This window comes from Mirounga leonina, unplaced genomic scaffold (assembly GCF_011800145.1).
Source record: "Mirounga leonina isolate KUSES-001 unplaced genomic scaffold, KU_Mleo_1.0 Mir_114, whole genome shotgun sequence".
Lineage (NCBI taxonomy): Eukaryota > Metazoa > Chordata > Mammalia > Carnivora > Phocidae > Mirounga > Mirounga leonina.
The window spans coordinates 14,680,870-14,700,756 of record NW_023270265.1 but is presented as its reverse complement, the minus strand read 5'-3'; the positions used below and the strand labels follow the sequence as shown (position 1 = coordinate 14,700,756).

General features: G+C 50.8%; 1 protein-coding gene and 1 long non-coding RNA gene across 7 annotated transcripts in view; one reads left to right on the top strand and one right to left on the bottom strand.

Annotated features, from left to right (window-relative positions):
• CUNH10orf71 (chromosome unknown C10orf71 homolog) overlaps window positions 1–11,151 on the bottom strand; it is a 29,618-nt gene extending 18,467 nt beyond the window's left edge. For 2 of the 5 annotated variants that reach the window (XM_035023800.1, XM_035023782.1), the window contains exons 1-3: window positions 10,978–11,151; window positions 10,639–10,749; window positions 8,336–8,458 (exon numbers count right to left, since the gene is read on the bottom strand). The gene's annotated coding sequence lies outside the window, so the exon portion shown is untranslated. Of the gene's footprint in view, window positions 1–4,556; window positions 5,970–8,335; window positions 8,459–8,580; window positions 8,671–10,638; window positions 10,750–10,977 lie in introns of those variants that run through there. The other 3 variants (XR_004682580.1, XM_035023792.1, XM_035023809.1) reach the window with 3 other exon arrangements.
• Window positions 9,051–19,878, top strand: LOC118022861. 2 transcript variants are annotated; one of them, XR_004682585.1, is made up of 7 exons: window positions 9,051–9,139; window positions 11,145–11,401; window positions 11,843–11,919; window positions 14,921–15,103; window positions 18,306–18,450; window positions 18,857–18,951; window positions 19,775–19,878. It is a non-coding gene; the product is annotated as an uncharacterized LOC118022861 (long non-coding RNA). The 2 variants fall into 2 exon arrangements; XR_004682584.1 differs by having other exon boundaries at window positions 11,145–11,919.
• Window positions 19,879–19,887: the final 9 nt, after the last annotated feature.

Genomic DNA, 19,887 nt, shown 5'->3' with positions numbered 1-19,887 from the left:
ATCATTCTATTCTATTGTTTCATTTAAAGAAACCCATTTGCAATTTGGTAAGTGATTTCAGACCCATTTAAAAAAACCCATTTGCAATTTGGTAAGTGATTTCAGACCCAATAATGAGTTCTGATCTGCAGCGGTTTTTGTAAATTACTCTGGACCAGGGGCTCCAGGCATCCCTGGTTAGGCTCCGTTACTGCTGCCCTGTTTGTAGGGATGCTGGGTTTTCATTTGGATGGAGAAACGGGGACCCAAGCCCCAGCTGCTGTGACTGGCAGGGTCTGACCAGATTCATGTGGGGCAGGGGAGGAGACTGCCTTGGGGGCCGGGTTTATGGGGCTAGGCCTTGCCTTTGCTTCGTGCTGTGTCCCCAGTCCCCACACGGGGCCTGCGCTTTTGTCAAAGGAGCAAATGAATGAATGAGTCAGAGAATTCCCTGTGTACTGAGTACCTGGCATCAGACAAGCACTTCAGGGCGCCTGGGTGGCTCAGATGGTTAAGCGTCTGCCTTCGGCTCAGGTCACGATCCCAGGGTCCTGGGATTGAGTCCCGCATCGGGCTCCCTGCTCAGCGGGGGGTCTGCTTCTCCCTCTGCCTCTGCCTCTCTCTCTCTCTCTCTGACTCTCATGAATAAATAAATAAAACATTAAAAAAAAAAAGACAAGCACTTTATATACTCTAATATTATTGATTCATGTTTATTGTTATGTAATTAATATTTGCAACAGCCTCGCGAGGTGGAGATTACTCTTGTTCTTTACAGAGGAGGAACCTGGAGTCCAGGGAAGTTTACTACCTGAGGGCATAGGGTTTGAACCTAGGGCTGCTGAGAGGGAGAGGGTGCCTGCAACCTGTATTTAAAGGGGTGCCTCCAGGAGCTTCTGAAATGCCTCCTGCATGCTGAGAACTTCTGCTCAGGACCACCCCACCCCTGGCCACCTGCAGCCCCCACACTCCTGGTTTTCACCCTCAAGTCTCCTTGGAGCTCATCCTAAGACCCTTGGTCACAGGCTTATTGCCCACACCCCATCACCCCCAAAAGCCCATGCAGAGGCCGTGAAAGCCTGCCCTGCCCTCACTGGCAGGAGGGGCTCTCTGCTTATGAGCTTCGGAGTCAGACAGACTTGGGACAAGTCACTCCACTTTTCTGAGCCTCCGTCTCCTTTTTGTAGGCTGGGGTTGATGGGCAGGGGAACCCAGCAGCCTGGTACTCGCAAAGTACTGTGGCTCATGAAGTGGGTCTTGCAGGGAGAAATGATTGTAACCAACGGCCTGAACTCCACCTTGGAGAGCCTTGTCCAGAGAGGAAGCCCCTTCAGGGGGTCCCAGGGGAAGAGACACCTGGGTTTGTTGGGAGTGGGGTGTCCCTCAGCACCTGTCCTCTCTCCAGCCCCTGGGAAGAGAGCCAAGACATTTGGGGATAGGCACTGCCCCCTGAAAACGGCCCTGGAGTGTCCCGGGCTTGGGCAGAGTGCTCGGACCGCAGGGTCAGGGGCGCTACAGTGTTCCCCTCACCGTCTGTGTGCCCCATTTCCCCATCTGTAAACTGGCCCTGTGGGGCTGGGCGGCAAAGGCAGAGAAGCAGATCTGGAAGAGCCATCACTGAGCCCCAGCTCCCTGCTGGGCAGTTCCAGGTGTCCATCCCGTTTATCCAGCTCCTACCACCTGCCACGCACTTGGTATCTGTGATCTTGCTCAGGGATCACAACCAGAGGCAAGTTAGGTAGGGCTGGTGCCAAAGGAATTTGAGGTGGGAAAATTGAGGGTCAGAGAAGTTGAGCAACTCGCTCAAGGTCACACAGCCAGAGAGCACCAGCATTGGGATTCAGACTCAAGGGTCTGTGCTACATGGCTCTGCGCTTCCTATGCAGCCAAGGCAGAGCGAGGCTCTGGGTTTCTGGGGGTGTCTCCATCTGCCATGGTGTCCACGGATGGCGGGTGGGGGGAGGGGGCAGCAGCTTCTCTCTTAGCACCTTCTCTTCTACCTTCAGTGGCTCTCCTCTTCCCATCAGGGACCATTCGCTTTGGCAGAGCTAGAGATGGCGTCTGTTGTACCTGGCGGTCCTTCAGGAGGCACACTGGAGGGTGCCGTCTTCCTCGTCCCTGCACAGCCAGGAGGGCATGACTTTCTGGGATGGGGGAGGGGCCTCACATGGAGAACCAGGGAAGTCCTAAACCCCACGAGGGCGCGCACGTGCGCGCACACGCACACACACACACACACGCACACACTTGTCAGAGCCCGGCTGTCCCTGGCCTTCTCACTTCCTGCTAGAGGCTGGAACTGGATGGGAGATGTCTATTTGGGAGCTGACACCTGTCCTTTCTCCAAGGGTCGTGACAGCGGAGAGCCCAGCTCTTCCAGGGAAGGAGACACAACTTTCCTGCCGCGGGGGCCTGACAACCATCCTGCCTTCTTCATGGAATTCCTTACGGGACGCTTTACAGTGGCAAGAAAAATAATTCAGCTGTGGCGACCCAGGTTATCCTTCTAAAAATGAACACTGAGATAGGCTCTTCCAACAGGCAAAGTTATTTAAAACTACAGCTTGAGTTGATGTGAAAAGATCAGCTTCGTGGAGCATCTCCTACTGTGTTTGAGAACAACACGGGGACCTTGTCCCCTTTCCTTCTCTGAGCCAGTGGTTCTTCTTGAAGGCCCCAGAGGGCTTGTTAGAGTGCTGGGCCTTACCCCAGAGATGCCCACGCAGGAGGTCGGGGTGGGGCATGGGGGATGCTGGTGCTGCCTGTCCTGGGACCACACGTGGAGCACTGCCGCCCTAGGGTGGAGGCTGTATCCCTTTTTGGGAGGTTGTACTGATAAGCCATATGCTCTGGGGCCACTGGGGCCCCACGGCTGTCTGCCACTGTGGTTTGGGCTGTGTCTGCCTTGCTCCAGGCTGGCTCTGGGCAGGCTGTGCGTGTGTGGGGTGCAGGCGTGAATCAGAAGTGCTGCCCTCTTCAAGGGACCATCGCCTAGTTGGGGAGAGCAGGCAGAAGTGAGTGCAAGCTGCGGGTCCAGGAGGTGGAAGGAGAGAGGTCTCATGGGGCAGGGCTTGTTCGAAGGCAGCTGCAAGAGAGCTTTGGCTGCTGTGTGTGCATGAGCTCCTGGTCCGGACTGCGCACCAAACAGGGCGGTGGAAGGAGCACGAGATTTGGAGTCAGACCAGGGCTCCCCTTTCCTAGCCTCGTGTGACCGCGACACGTTACGTCCCCTCTCTGAGCCTCCGATCCTTCAGCTGCAACAAGACCCACTTCATTGGGTGGTTGTGAAGGGTGGGGGTAAAAAAAAAATGTCAAGAGCCCAGAGGAGATTTACACAGTATAAGGACTCAATGAATGGAAGCTTCCAGCACTCCGGAGACCTCGGGTTTTTGAAGCAGACAGTGCAGGGAAGGAATCCCGTATCTACCACTGTGATTTGAATCCTCCAACAGGATTGCTGAGTGTGTTAAATGATCGCATGTGTGTGAAGCACATAGTAGGTGATCACTAAATGCCACCTGGCATCATTTCTCATCCCCAGAGGGGGGTGGTATGGACTGATGCCAGATCTCCTTGGGCACAGCTCCTGGTTATGCTAGCTCTCAGTGACCCTCTGCAAATTATAAACCCTATTTGTGCCTCGGTTTCCTCATCTGTAAAATGAGACTAACAGTCGTACTTGCCTCATGGGGTCATTGTGAGGACCTAATGAATTTGTGTCTGTGAGGTGGCTGGCCCGAGTAGCTGTCCGTAAATGTCGCTATCCTCCCCAGCACACATCTTGCCTCACTTAGGGCCGGGGGCACGAGGGTCACTAGGACAACATTGCCTTTTGCCAGTGTAAGCAAGGCAGTGACCGACCAGCGTGCCGAGAGGGCTTCCCTATCCTGGGATCCGCCCTCGTGTGTGCCCTCTCCGCCTGGTTTCTCTGCCTTAGCAAGCCACTCAGCTCCTTCATTCTTAGACGGAATGTTGGCTAACTTCTCGCAGCGTTGGCGCTTACAGGGCGTTCCCCTTAAACGATGGGTCTGCAGCTCCCAGGCAGTCACCCGAAGCAATTCAGGGAAAACCTCCTCGCTCAGTTATAATTTAGACTCCTACCCTTGCGCTTGAGATGTAAGTTAAAGTTAGGTAAATTTAAATTAGGTAAAATTACGTAAAGCTTTAACCTCCTTTCTTTCCCCTGGAGGGTTGCTGGTGGGGCAGAGCAGGATGTGCTGGCTGATGTCGGTGGGCACAGAGTCACCCAGACCCTGCCCACGTTGCTGTGTGAGCGGGAACATCACTTCCCCTCTCGGGCTGAGTCCTCCACCCCGAGTGCTAACAGTGTACAGATCCATAATGCTATTTGGCATATGAGGTTAGGTAATAATGACGTGTGAATGTCCAGTGGTCACTGTGAGGACGGGTCAGTCCTCCATGAAGCCAGCTACTTTACCGCTGAGTGATGAACATGAGTCAGCTGAGCCCTGAAGCATTGGGGTTTCTCTTTAGGGACCTCTGGAAGGGAAAGATCCACGTTGGAGTTTAAGCAGGAGAGAAAAAACCCGACAAATAGGGCAGTTGAGAGAACAGTTGTCATATTTATTATGTGCCTGGTACTTTTCATATGTTTGCTCAGTTAATGCATGGAGGAGCCCTTGAGATGGATTCCCAATGGTTGGTATTCCCATTTTACAGAGGAAGAAGTTGAGGCCCAGGGGCTGGCTAAGAAGGGTGGAGCTGGACTGTGAATCTGGATCTGCCCCTCCCCAGAGCCCCTATTGAGCACCTCCGCGGGTCTCTGGGAGCAGCAGGGACCCTCTGAGGCTCTAAGGGGAGGAGGCTGTCTGGGCGTGCATGGCTTCTTTGAGGAAGGTTTTGACTCTTTGTACGTGGACTGGCCTCCTTGTCGAGACTCTTTTGGACATGGACTTTGGACTCCGGTCCCAGGTTTGCATCTTAGCACCTCATTAGCTGTGCATCCTGGGGCAGATTACTGAACGTCTCTAAGCTGCAGTGCCTGCCTTCCCGAAGGAGATCCTCAGACCTACCATGCTGGATGAGCCCAGCAGTAAACCCCAGACAACCTATGAAAACGCTCTGCACACGGGAGTCAGGGAGCCAGGGATGGCCCTGATGAAAATGGTGGACACACAGGGACAGAAGTGGCTCTGAGTCGGTGGTTTTAGCCCAGTGGGTTTGAATTCTGGTTTTTTGGCTTCTGCGCCCATTAGGCTTGACCCGGCTCAGAGACGGGTTGACAGGGCCAGGTGAAGGGACCAGCTGTTGGTGCTGCCTGTGGCCAGGCTGCCCCTGCAGAGGGCAGACCCAGGGGCATCTCCAGCATGAGGCAGGCAGGGCCCTGAGGCACAAGGCCTGAAACCGGCCTCCGCGGTCAGCAGGGAGTGGGGTCACTCAAGCACATCTCGGCATTTCCTCTCCCCCTTGCCTTAAGCTCCAGGCGAAGGCATGGCTGAGATGAAATTCCTCTGGTAGCTCAGCCTTGCAGCCCGTCCGAAGCTCCCTGGAAGGGGCTCCTCAGGGACAGGAGGGGCCCAATGAGGCAGGGAATAGCATCCAGGTGTCAGAGCCCCTGGGCTCCTGCTGGCAGCACGTGCAGGCATCTCTGTGGGATTTGGAAGCCCTTCCAGGCCCCTGGGGAATCTGTGCTGTGCTCACCTTCTCTGGGCCAGAGTCTTGAGGGACTGCCATGCAGAGAACGGAGGACACAGCTACTCCCCCCTTTCACGAGCTGTGGTCCGGAAGAGTCCCTTGCCCTTTCCTACTAGGAAAGGGAGGTCTGTCTGTCAGGTCCTGGGGAGAAAGCTACTATTGGTGGATTGGCTCCTTGGACCCTCTTGCTGTCAGATTCCCAGACACTCCGACTCTGTGGTCAAGCTCTCCAAGGCTGACTGATGCAGGCTTGGAAGGGAATGCACTCTGCACCAAGTGGTCTTCAGTCTTCCACCTGAGAGCCGAGGTCAACTGAGAACATGCTCTCCCTCCACCTTGAATAGGAGACACATATGACTCACACACGCAGCCGCCTCCAGGGAATGTTCAATAATGATACCGGTGACCTATATTGGGGGTGACCCATCTCAGCAGTGTTCCACATTCTCCATTTCTGGGTCTTGATCCGTGTGCCTTGACAGATCCTTTGTCCCCCCCACCCCCATCTGTCCTCACCAGCTTGTATCATGCAATCCCTGGGAACCAAGTAGAAATTAAGAGGTATTTTGACAAATTTTTTCAACTAACTGAATGAAATGTACGATTGAGTTGTAGGGTTACAGATTGGCTGGATTTGGTGAAATGTGGTTTAAACCTTCAAGTGGAAATAAAACCAAGATCCTCTGTAGCCCGTTGGGAAATATCAGCTCTGATGTCTCCACGGGGGCCACCTTCTCTTAAGCCCTTTGCATCTCTCCAGTAACCCTCTGCAGATGGAGTGAAATCCCAAGAGACAACGAAGAAAATGGCCCAGCCCTGTCTCCACTGGCTGGCAGGTGTCAGCTACTGAGATTTCTGGCAGACGCTGGAGGAAAAGGGCTATTTCCAGACGTGGGGCTTCCCCTTTCTGTAAGGGTCTCTAAAGCTTCTTAGGGTCAGGATCGAAGAAGCAGAAGATGCCAAGACACTTGCCTGCATACTGATGAAGAGACTCCAGGGTGGATGCATTCATCCTCTGAGGACTGGTGGCCCTCTGTAGCCTTCCTGGTCTCCTCCACACACACCTGTCTCCCCAGGTCCCCAGGAGATCCAAGCCCCTGTTTCCAGGACCCAGCACCCCACCAGCCCCTTTTCCTCCCAGTAGTCACAGTTGCTCCCATCCCAACCAGCTTCTGGCCACCAAATAGCAGGCACAATTGTTCTCCTCTCAAAGACCCAGGCGCAGAAGCACGCTGGACTTGGGTCACCCGGAGATGTCTATTTATAAACCATCCTGATAAGCACAATCTGCCCTGCTCAGCCCAGGCCACACTCCATAGCAAAGCTAACCTCCCAGTGGCAAACAGAACATTTCCTGTACCAGCCAGACTGGAAAAACCAGCCCTGAGGAGGGGCCGGGCTTCCTGAGCCAGCTACTGATCCTGAAGGGTCCAGCTTACAGGCTGTTTTAACAGCTGGAAATTTCCCTGCTTTTTTTGTGTGGGTACCAGACTGACCCATCTCAAGGAGTGTTCTTGTATAGTTGAGGTCAGCAAACTTTCTCTGTAAAGGGCCGCATAGTAAATGCTTTAGTTTTTGCGGGCCAGATGGCCTCAGCCTTTGTAGCCGTGGGCAAAATGTAAATGAACAAGTGTGGCTGTGTGCCAATAAAACTTTATTTACAAAACCAGGAGCCCAGCCCACAGCTGTGGTTTACTAACCACTGTTGGCGAGGGAACTCAAATGCTGGCAAATTGGACCTCATTTAACACAAACATTTGTTTAATCTACTCTCTAGGATTCCTATACTTACGGGTTTTTAAAAATATTACTTCAAATAGAGCTCATTATAATTGGGTTAGATGTGTTGAAAGAAATGGTCTATAATTTAGTTTTAAAAAATAGTTTCCATTTTCTAGAGAAGTTTAGGTTTGCAGTAAAACTGAGCAATTTAGTGAAAGGTACAGAGATTTCCCATATAGTTCTTGCCCCCCCCACCCCCAAACTTATACATGGCCTCTTCCATGATCAACATCCATGGGAGGGGCTTAAAGTCCTAAATAATAATTTTTTAAGGCTATCTAGTTTTCCACACATATTCAGTATTATCTCCTCAGTGATCCATTCTCCATGAGAAAAGAAAGATATGACTTTAGATTTGGCCAAGCATGAGTCTGGTTGAGGACCCCCAGCGTGTGGGAGAACACTGTGGGGGGCTCCATGCTCAGGACACACATACTCTCAGAGTCCACCGGCCAGAACGTCCCAGTGACCAATTGTCCTCTTTGTTACAGCTGTCTGGATCCTGCCTAGCCTCATTGGAGTCTCAAGATAGTCCCCTGCCTGAGAACCTGTCACCGTGGGGTTGCCCCCATTTGGCAATGTATGACCTAGGCCCACCCACAGGCTCGTGTCTGCTCGGCCGTGTGAGAGCAAAGTGCCCTGACACATACACGTAAGGACAAAGTCACACACAACTGTACCGTGCACTCTGTACAGCATACCCCTCCTGCTCCACACGGAAATCCGGCACCCACGGCACCCCCAGCCCACGGAGAGCCTCAGCCCCCAGGGTGCCCCTGGCGGCTCACACCACCCTGCACAGCACCCGGATTCAGAACTCCATCCCCACGACTGCCGCCCCCCGAGCGAAGGTCCCTGCTGTGGGGAGCTCCAGCCTCCCTGCCTCCGCTCAGAAACCAGCCAAGCGTCGACAGCCTACCTTCCGCTCTGCGTGTGGCCCAGCTGCTGGCTCTTCAGGCCTGCCCGGAACCGGAGAGAACCCTGAGTCCTCCAGCAGCCCGGCTCTGCACGGCCGCCGAAACGTCTTGCCTCCTTCTCTGGGCTGTCCAAAGATGAGCCAGGGACCGAGTCAAGACCCACACCTCTTAGTTCTCACAGACCTGCCCACCTGGGGAAAATCAGTGCCCAGAAGTTGTCCAGACACTGGACGTTCATGAAGCGTACCTAAATAGAGACCCAGCTGGGGGAAACCAAATGGTGTTCTTGGTGGGGAAGAGGCAAACAGTCCGCATCGCAACACCCGCGTGGTGTCAAGTAACAGTCAGATTAAACAAACAGCCTCAGCAGCTATTTTTACATCCAGATCGGCCGCTGGTAATAGATAACTTGGGGAGTGAGAAATTGCTCGCCGCTGAGCTGGACCCTAACCATGAGTCCAGCTTCCATCCAGAATGATTTCTTAAAGCTGTTTCAGCACCTAGATTCAAATACAAATATCCCAAGGTGCGAAGGAAAACATTTGTTTAGGGAAACGTTAAAAAACACGGTAGTGGGTGCCTTGGAACCAGCACCCGCCCCGAGGCCTGCTGATGTCCCGGGGCAGAAATAGCCTGTTTCATCATCCCCTCGGAGGACCGCGGCCTGCATTCCTCGAGTAAGGAGCCGCACTCTGCTGTGCTTTTGGAGCAAAATAACAGGCCCAGCTGCAGGCTGGGGGAAGGCCAGGCTGGGATTTCAGGGGGAGAGTTTCAGAAGGATGAGAAATAATCAGGGAAGAGGCAAGGTAAGTGCCCACTTGGTGAACCTGGCCGTGGCAGGCCCCATGGTGTGCAAGGTCCAAGTGCCGGTGGACAGGTCTCGTCCTGCCAGCTGAGAGCTCCCCTCTCTGGCTCTGGGGGGCGCTGGCCCAATGGCCACTTTCTATCTTGGCCTGGGGTTGCCTGCTCTCCAAACTGCCTGCAGACCCCCAGACATCTTCCAACCCCTCTGCCTTTGCTCATGCTGTTCCAAACCCTGGGAGCCCCCCTTCCCCTCCCCAAGTTGGCCCTGTGACAGCCTGCTCACTGCGAGGATTTTAAAGCAAGAGTTTTTGTCTTTGTTTCCAAGAGCCCTTTCTCATGTTCCCCTGCCCCATGGCCTGGGAAAGCAGAGGTGCTGGTCCCCACCAGGCACCCTGCTATATGAGGTGCTCAAAGCCCCTGAAAGTCTGCACTGCACTGTATCTCTGTATCTATTTGTGGACTGCCTCCCCCGCCCCCACCCCCTGTGGGCTTCTCATGGCCTGTGTCCTAGCCCTAACTCGGGGCCTGGCACCACCTCCAGCCTTGAATCTGCTGGTGGCCAGGGTCACAGGGACCCGGGTCTATGCACTTCAGTTTGAACCAAGTCAGAAAGAACAGTTCCTTGTTGCCCTGCAGTTGGAGGGGTCAGACCCCAACCAGCAGGATTATCCAGCCCTTTTTCCTCCTTGGAACCTCAAAACTTACCTTTTGCCCCGAGAACTTAGGACCTGACTACAGGGACACCTGCTCACTGATCAGTACTCCGAGACAGTCTGTAGGAGGCTCTAAGTGAATCCCTTGATTTTACCCACCCCACCACCTCCCCTGCTTGTCAAAACCAACACTAGCCAACCTGGCCAATGAAAAGAATCAACTTGAGATGTGAGCTAGCATTAAAACAAAAGAAAACACAACACAACACAACACAAAAGACTCAGAACCCCGGCCCCTTGTATTTCCTAGCTATCTGACACCAGCCAAATCACTTAACCTCTCCGTGCCTCAGTTTACTGATCTTTGAGATGGACAGACTGCCTGAGTTCTACTGGGTTGAAGATCAAATGAATTCATGTACACAGATACGCTTGTATATTGCAAATCTTCTCAAATGTTAGTCATTTTTTTTTTATAATTTTTGCCACACCTTCAACCATCCGTACCATCACTTACTATATTTTTGTAAGGAAAATTTAAATTGACTTCTTAAAAAAGCAGAGCTTTATGGTAAATAGTAGTACCTGCAAAATCATGGGTTTGATGTTCTAGTTCATCTTTTCCCCTGTTATGCATTGAAACAAATTCATCACCAGTTCACATGTTATCTGTGCACGACCCAAATCATTTTGTTCCTGATTTTAGTGAAGGCTGCCTCATTAAATCTCATTTTATGGGGGAGTTTGCTTTGGGGTGTGAATAACAGGAGCTGAAACCATTCCACAGGGCCCTGGTCCTCCTAACTTGCTTTCCTCCCGCTCCTCAGCACCTTCCTTCCCCAGCTTACTTTTAATTCTTCCCAGGTGGAGCGCCTGACTGCATGTCTCTGGTTTGGGGTCCTAGAAGCGGTGAGCTTTGCAGTGCGGCCAGAGCTGGTGGTGTTTGCTTGAAGTGGCTGCTTGAGAAATGAAAAGCACAAGGGTGACCCAGGGAACTTTCTGGGGGCAAGAGAGTGGCTGACAGCTTTGTCAGCGTCAGCAGGAGGGGTCAGGAAAGAACAATGAAACACCGTTGACCCGGTAGGAGCCTGGCCTAGGAGCAGGAGCTTGGCGGCGGGGGGCGTCTGGCTAGCCTGACCACAGCTGACCGCTGTAGAATCAGATGTCTCCCCCAGAATGTGCCCTACCTGCCCCGTGCCGTGGTCTCCACATCTGGCTCGGTCATGGTGGGCACACCAGTGTGGACCACCCCTGCACAGAGCACAGCCAGAGAACTCAGCCCCTGCTCCAGACCAGAGGTGAGCTGGCATCTTTCCAGGGGCTGGGCCCAGGCAAAGTGACCACTCTCTTCCAGTCCAGGAGCTGTGAGCTGCGTGGAAAGAATGTGAATGAAGACACAATTCTAAATGTAGAACCACGGACGCTATGTGAGCTGGCTCCCTAATCATCCAGAAAAACAAGGCCTGCGTGTACATTCTGCAAGAGCATAAATAAAGCTGTCCTCAGGCGGCGGGCTACGGCATCCCATCCTTGCAGTGACTTCTCTGGCCCCAGCTCGTGGCCGAACCCCTGGAACAGAGGCGGGAGGGGCCCAGCTGCCTGACCGCCTGGGTGAAAATGGCCTCGCTCTTGCCTGGATGTGCTTGATGCTTACTAACCTCATTCTGCAGCAAACTGGCTCTGTTCTGCATCTGTCTTATTCAGAAATGTTCAAAAGCTGGTGATGGGGGTAATGCAGAATTTCTGGGGCTGGGTGTTGGAAGCTTGCGTCCCCACAAATGACATGAGGCGACTCCCACCATTCTTCCACCATTGTGGTTGTACCAGACTGCTTGTCAGGAAGCCTCAGCAGAGGTTTCTTCACTAGTGCTCATTCTTCTTTACGAGTTGTTTGCATAAACTTCTTCAGGAGGGTGGAGCATTTCCTGGGCTTAGTAATAACAGCAAAATAGTAAATGCTAGCTAATACTTACCAAACCTATAACTCGGTGCCCTGCACTGTCCTGAGTCTTTACCTAAATTAACCTTGATGCTGTACTCTCTTTATCTTAGGGCCTGGCACCATTTTGTTCTAGCCCCACCGATTGCTACCCGTCAGGGAGCTAAGCAAAGACACGATAAGGAAACCGGTATTTCCCGAGCATGCATTATGTGCCAGGCACCGCCTGTGTGTTCTTTTACTGAATCCTCATGCTATCCCAGTGTGATGTCTGTACATACCCCCTCTTTACAGATGAGCAAACTGAGGCTTTCAGAGGTCCTGGATGTCATTCAGCTAACAGTGGCACTGAGGATGCAGATGAGGGTTTGTCTGTCTGCCTGTCCAGTCTGTATATCTCTGTTGCACCCCCCAGCCCTCAACATAAGCGCACTCCCAGCCCAAGTCCAGGGAACATGGCTGCCTTCCACCCACCTGTTTTCCTTGCCTCTCCCTGGCAAGGGAGCAAAGTCTGGCCAGGGCACCTCCTTAGCTACTGATTTGTTATGGGAACTGAGGGGATTCTGTACCTCAGTGTCGGCCCAGTGAAAGTATATCCTCAGGGCTGGTGCAAGGATGGGACGTCACTGTAGGGGGTACTGCTGGAGCTCGGGCCTCGGCCGGCTGCTCACCTGCTGAGGGGCCTGAGCAATCAGACCCCTCCCTTTAGATGGATTTTCTTACCAGGAACTCTGAGTTGGCTCCTTGTGAAGGGATGTTATGTGGTAATGTGTGTCTGGTGCCTAGCTCAGAGGAGCTGGATATATCGAACTGAAGGGGGGGGGGCACCTGTTTGCAGCTCACAGCTGGAAAACAGCCCACTGGCTCAGGTTGCTGGTACCCCTTCCCTAGGGATGCTGCTCTCCTAGCCTCGCCAGCCTCATGCCAGGATGGGAGTATCATAGTCTTATCTTGAGTCGCCTGGGCCAGGGGGACTCTCCTTAAGGCCTTTCCTTCAAAATTCTTTGCTTAGGAGTTTCTAGTGAAGGATTTCGATGCAAGAAATAGAACGTGTGCTGTGAAATGAAGTAAATCCAGTTTATTAAAATGCCAACATAATCATGGTGGCCAGCAGAGAGGTCAGCCACCGTGCACGTGGAGTCTGTGTAAGCCATCTCTCCTCCTGGAGGGATCTGGAAGTCGAGAGTCAGGAGGAGAAGGGGGAGTGGAGAGCTCTACTCCCTCACATATGGGCCCACAAACTTTTTCTGTAAGAGGCTAAAGTAAATGTTTTCAGCTTTGCGGGCCAGATGGTCTTTGTCACAACTGCCCAGCTCAGCAGTGCAAGGTGGTCAGAGCTGATCCGTAAACAAAGGGATGTGGCTGAGTTCCAATAAAACTTTATTTGTGGACACACAGATTTGAATTTTACATAATATTCCCATATCACAAAATATTCCTGTTTTGGTTTTACCACTTAAGTATGTCAAAAGCATTTTTAGCCTATGAGACTACACAACACCAGGGGCAGGACAGGTTAGCTCATGGATCAGACGTGCTGAGTATTGAGCCACTCTCTCCGCTTCAGCCACCGGCAAGCACATGGGCTAATGGGCACCCGAAACCTGGCTAGTCTGAACCGAGACATGCTGTGAGGGGGGGGAAACGCACACTGGATTTCCAAGACGGTGCCCCAAAAAAGTCCTCCCAAAACAAAAACAGACTGCGAAAGATCTTCTGTATAGAATAGTGTATTGAATCTTGTGTGGATATGATGATACTTTGCATGTTGTGGCTTTAATAAAATATATTATTAAGATTGCTTTTACATATTTCTTTTTACTCTTTTAATGTGGCTACTGGCAAATTTAAAATGACACACGTGGCTCACGCCATGTATTTCTAGTGAGTGGGGCTGGGCTGCTCTTCTCCTGGCTGTGACCCTGCCCCTCATCGTCCACTGTTGCCATGAGGCCAGTCTGTTCCTGGGATCAGGGCTGATGTGGTCACGGTGAAAATGTCTCAACTTCTCCATCGTCAAGTGCTCTGAGTTCAGAAGTTACACAGGAACTGTGTATTCCTAGATCACTAGTATTATTATTTCTATTTGGTTCTTCCATTATCTGTAAAAAAGTGAACCTTAAGAAATTAAACTTTCTGCCGATGAAGAAAAATGGGGATAGTTACCACTTTCTGAGCACCTACTGGATACTGGGTTAACGGTCTCATACCCAGTGTATATTTTAATTTTCACAACCACCCAGGGGAGTGGGGAGACCATTCCTATCTCCAATTCCAAATGCAAAACAAAATCAGAGAGGTAAAAATCCCTTGCCCCAAATTATGTAATTGACGGTGGAGCTGGTCTCAATTTTAGGTCGCCTGGTCTGCCTAAACTGACTTTTTTCCCTGGTGCCATAATCACTGAAGTGCCCCTAGAAGCAGGGTCTCCTGGCAGAATTGTTTGACTGGATGTGGAGGAAGAGGATCATAAGGCAGGGCTGGGGTACAAAGCCAAAATGTGTTCTCTTGCTGTTCTGCACCCCCAGGCATTGCCTGCTCTGTCCCCCAGCAGCAGCGGGGGAGGAAGGCCACTGTTTAACTGTTCCATAACCACCTCTGGCCCAGGAGTAATATGATTGCTTTGACCTCAGAGATGGACCAATATAAGAATCACTTCTCTCACCCTGGCTCCAGCCATACTGCCTCCTTGCTCCTCTTCATGTATGCAGCTCCATCCTGCCTCAGGGCCTTTGCACCTGCTGATCCTCTGCTTGGAGCTTTCTGCCCCTGATCTTTACAAGGCTGCTTCTTTCTCCCCATTCAGGTGTCAGCTCAAGGGTCACTTCCTCAGTGACCATCCCATCTAAAGACTCTCACTCTCAGCCCTGGTCATCCTCCATTCTGTTTATATCCTTCATACCATCTCCTTCTTTGGTCATGGGTTTATGCTCTGTGGATGCCCTCTCCAGAATGCAAGCTCCAAGAGGACTTTTATTTTGTCTGCCTTCTTGTCACCCCCTAATGGGTGATGGTGGGTGAATGGGAAAGCACTGGGGGTGAGGGGGGCTCCTTACGGCCTTGCATCTCCCCCCCGCCATTACGAACTCAGTGTTGGCTTTATCTCGGGGCGGTGGTTCTCAAGTCAGCTGGAGGGCTGGTGAAAACATGGATTGCCGTGGCCCTCCCTCAGAGTGTGTATCTCTAACAAGTTCCCAGGTGGTGCTCACCCTGCTGGCCCAAGGACCACCCCCGGAGAAGAAGATGCTGCTACTGGCCAAGCCAGGCCCACGCCACTGTTGCAACAGGTGGCTGTCTGGGAGCTGCTGCTTCCCAGTGGCTTCCCACTCAAGGTGAAGCTTTATCCTCCCTGCGTCTCCGACGTAGATCTACAGGTAAGAGAGCTGAGACACGAGTTAAACAGAAGACGAGGCTGGGGCTTGAAATCAGGAGTTCCGGCCCTCAGCCTCTGTAGGCTCCCACCTGTCCTGCGGTCTCACCTCCTAAAGGCCTTTGGATGTGGGTCACAGGTGCCAGGGGAATCCAGCCACCTCTTTCCACTTGTAACCTTCCTGATGCTTGGCAGAACTTGACAGAACTTTGGGAGGCACGGCCAGGAGAGTCTCTGTGGCTGAGTGGCTAAGATTGTGGATTTTGGCCTCAGAGAGGTACAGGTTCTATTCCCAGGTCTACCAAGACCAGCTGTGTGACCTCTGGCATGTGATCTGACTTCTCTAAACTTCAGTTTGGTCATTCCTTCACATGACTGTTGCAAATGGTAAACGAGAGGACAGGTCGCTGCTCACCGAGGGCACGACAGGCTGAGGAAGCTCGCGTGGTGGAATTCTGATCACCTGGGCTGGATCGGGGGTGGGTAGGAGATCTGCAGCAGGCTGGCAGTGATTGAGAAACCCGGGGGCTCGGGGAGGAGGTGGCGAGTGGAGGACCACGAGCCGGGCTCCGCCTCACGGTGGAGCACCACGCAGCTGTAGAAAGCGATGAAGAGCATCTCTCCGTCATTCTCAGGGCAAGGGGGAGACTCTCGGGATCATATGCTACCATTTACTTAAAAAGAAGAGGGTCCAAGTATGTGGGTATTTATATATATTTACTTATATTAAAGGAAAACAATAGAATAAATAAAATCCCAAAATGGTTACCTGTGGGGAAGGGAAGGCACCTGTGTGTTTGGGGATGGGAAGAGGAGCTGGGCTTCCCTGAGTCTACTTTGTTTGGTAGATTTGATGTGGAGCTATGTAAGTACCTGCCAGTTTATAAAGCTAGATTAAACCAAAACTTTGAAAAAGGCAGTCCCTAAAAATTAGAGCAAAATGAAACAAATGAATTTAATGTGTAGGGGGCATACTTTCACAGAGGGGAAGTTATTTCAAATGATTTGAAAATACATTAAGTTGACTTAACATCCGCGGTCAGGATATAGCCTCACACAAAATTAACTGTCAAGTAAAATCTTACACTGTTCTCAGAAATATAGATAGATAGATAGAGATAAAGCAAATGAGTAAGGATGTTAATGTCATTAGAGAGCAAAGTGGTTTTTTTTTTAGTGTTAGAGACAACAGATGCAAATATAAAACCCAAATGGTAAGTAAAACCCAGTAGTTGTATATTTATATTGAATATCAATATAAAGTAAAGAGATCATATAAATCAAACATAAAAAATCCAAGTGTAAAATCAATATAAAGAGAAAGCATAACAAAATATACTTTCTTTTAAAAAAGAGAAAAAAAGCATTTCCCAATAAAAAAGCAATAACTAACATGATAACCAACAGAATAACTAACAGCAATGAATCTCCTTTGGACAAAGATTTTTGTCTCTAAACATGATTTCTCATTAAAAAGAACAACCATTCCCTGAGCTGGAGCAGAACATGTATAAGAAAGAGTCTGGAACCCCTTGTCACACGAAAGGCAGGCAGGCTAAGGAAACCCCCTGGGAAGATATCAAAAGAACAGGGGCCAATCTGAAGAGGTTCCCACCAGCAAAAGGTAGGATGATACAGTGTGTTTGTCAGTAAGAAAACACCACACGCCCTGAGACACACTGAATCTTCTTGAGCCCACGAGTTCATGAAGATCCTGAAAAAAATAACAACTCAAGCCACAGTTCTGTGGCCCCCTGGGCAGATGTAGGGAGCAGCTTCTTTCTTTTGAAAAGGGGAACAGGGTTGAGTACCTCACTTGACTTTCCTGTGTGAACTGTACAAAACAGTTCAAGGAGCCAAGTGATGGATGAAGAAAAGTTTCTCTAGTAAAGAAGGAAGGGTAGAACTAGAATATTATCAGTTTCAAACCCCCGGGGGAAACAGTGAGTCAGGATGACAATCACCCAGGGGCCCCTTATGAAAATACATACTGCTCATGAAGTATTCTTGCCAAAAAAGCCAAGCCTAAATCAGAACAAGTCCCTAACCCTGGATTTCACTACCAGATTAAAAGAATAACAGGGACAGAGAAATCATGAAATGACACCGTGAGGAAGCAAGGGGCAAAATTGGGGTGTGGACAATCCTACGGGACAAGTGACAGATTTCTTTTACACATTAACCATTGAAATTGAGGCAGGTGGGATCACTTGATTAAAAGACAGTAAAGAAGACACATCAATTAAACACCACCTATAGACTCTTTTTGGATCCTGATTCCAAAAAACATAGCAAACGTTTATAAGACCACTTGAAAAATTTGAGTGCTGCCTGGGTATTTGATCATGGCTCCTGTTTTTAGGCATGGTAATGGTATGTTAAAGAAAGAAGCTTTATTATTTAGCAAGACTTACACTCATATTTATGAATGAAATGAGATGATCTCTGGGACTTACTTCTAAGTCATGTAGTATATGGGGACACGGGTTGGAGTACATGAAACAGGATTTTTGTCCTTGGGCATTTGCTATACTATCTTCTGAACTTTTGTATACATTTGGCAAGTTCCACAATAAAAAAAAAAACCCAGAAAATTCCCTGGGGCAGGGAGGAGAGAAGGAGAGAGGCAGGGTGAGCTGAGGGGCAGGTGGGAGCTCCGGGGAAGGAGACGCAGCAGGGAGTCGGAGAACTCGGGGGTCAGGTGGCTCTGCAAGAGCCAGGGTGAGATCTGAGACTGTCCCTCGGGTCGCGTGGCAGAGGAGGTGGCACCTGGGTCTGCCCGGCCCATCCCGTAGACTCCAGTCTGTCTGGTAACCTCACTTAGGGTTATTTGATATTAAATGGCTTCAAGGAGGCCAATGTCCCTACAAATGTTGGCAGGTGCACAAAACATCAGAAACAATTAAATATCCAATTTTAGAGTTTGCTTGGCTAAGGTTATGCTTAAAAATTAAAAACTTAAAATAGAAGAGCATATTTATAGTAGATTATTAAATAACCAAGTAAAAATGTGTATATTCACGGAAAGAAAAAACCCTGTAACAATGGATTTATGTAAAGAAAAGTTCTCCAGTAACATATCACTAAGCATTAGGTAAAAAGATACCTAAAACCAACAGATACTGTTTTATAAACAAAATATGTGTGTGTTGATTTTTCCTTTGTAAAAATAATGATGATGCATTTTTCACTGAGATGATTTGTAGCAGGGTGAAGAAAACCTAATTCCTACTTTTGACCAGAGATTATAGTTGGATCAGCTTGCAGGAAACCTGAGTGCAGAGTTTTGGTGGGGCGCTTTCAGTTCCCCCACCCCGCTCACCCTGCTGGAGACACCTTGTCCTGGCAAAGGTGAGTGGCTAATTTCACCCATGACGTTAACACCGCTGGAATGGCTATATGGGATGGTGGGGCTAAAAATACCCCAGTGCAGGAGGAGTTTCTCTAGAAAGCCCGTGGCTGTCTACTTTCTCCCAAGGGCTGGGGAGGTCACTCGCCTGTGGCCAGTGCTGTGATGTGATGACCGTGTCTAGGGCAAATACTGCTTCTTGGACCCTTGCAGATCCCAAAGTCCCTAAGGCATTGCCTTTGCCGCAGAGGGTCCCGGGAAACAGGTGGAGGTTGCTCACAACCACAGCTGGGCTGCCCGGCTCATGTACCTTTAGTCTAGTTTCCTGTTGGGGAACAGAAGATGCCAAGACCCCCTCTGGGCACCTCAACTCCACCAGGGGAGGTTCATTTGCACTCTCCTGTCCAGTTTTAGGGCACAGAGCAGGAAGCGGACAGCACAGTGGGACAGGGACTGGCTCAAGCGACTTTCAAGGTGGGGATAGAGCCAGTCCGCACTCTTAGGTGAGTGGCTTTGCAGGTCACCATTTCCCCTCCAGCTTCGCTATCTGGGACATGCAAATCCCAACTCCCCAAGACGAGCCCTGCTTCCAGAAGCTTCCAGAGGCTTCCAGAGGCCAGACTTCAGGGAGATTTCGCAGAGCTTCCTGGACATCCACTAGTCACCATTCTGTTGGCACGGATGGTGCTGTCTGATGTGCAGAGGGTTCCCCATCACTTTATGGGACATTGGTTCTTAGCACAGCCCTCTGAAGAAGGCTCAGCAACCTTGTCACCCTTCACTTTCCAGCAGAGGGGGCAGGGTCTTGGGGATTTATGGAAGTCACTAGGAGAGTCCAGCAGATAACGGAGCGAGTGCAGACCTCAGGTGCCCACCAGTTAGGGTAGGGGCTTTTGGGCTCTTTCCTGGTCTTCGTGGAGGGACCAGCCCATACATTTGCTTACATATCCCTGGCTCTTAGCTCCAAGCCCCAGATTCGCCTAAAGCAGCCCATGGCCAGATGTGGCCCAGAAAGCTGAAGGAGGGTTTTGTTTTGAAATAATTTTGATTCGTTAGTAGCATTTAAAGACCAGGAGAGTCTGGCTCTATTTAATGGAAGATTGGGCACCACTGGGTGGCATTCGTGCATGGGGGGAGGGGCTGGGGCTGCCCCTTCAGGTAGGGCATGCACCCTCCTGCTAGCCATCAGAGAACTTCACTCATTTACATAACCTGTCAGGATGAAGACTTTTGTGTTTGCAACTGCTTTCTAAGGGGGGGATAGTCTAGGCGGTGTTGGAGAGCGATAGCTGATCACAACAGCCTGTCTCAATGTCTTCCCTAAAGCCAGCCATGGGGGCCGGACCCTGAACACCCAGCCCTGCCACCCTCCTGGCCACTGGACACCATCAAACACTTGGAGAACTGGGAGCCATGTTGAGTTGAATTAAACCTTGAAC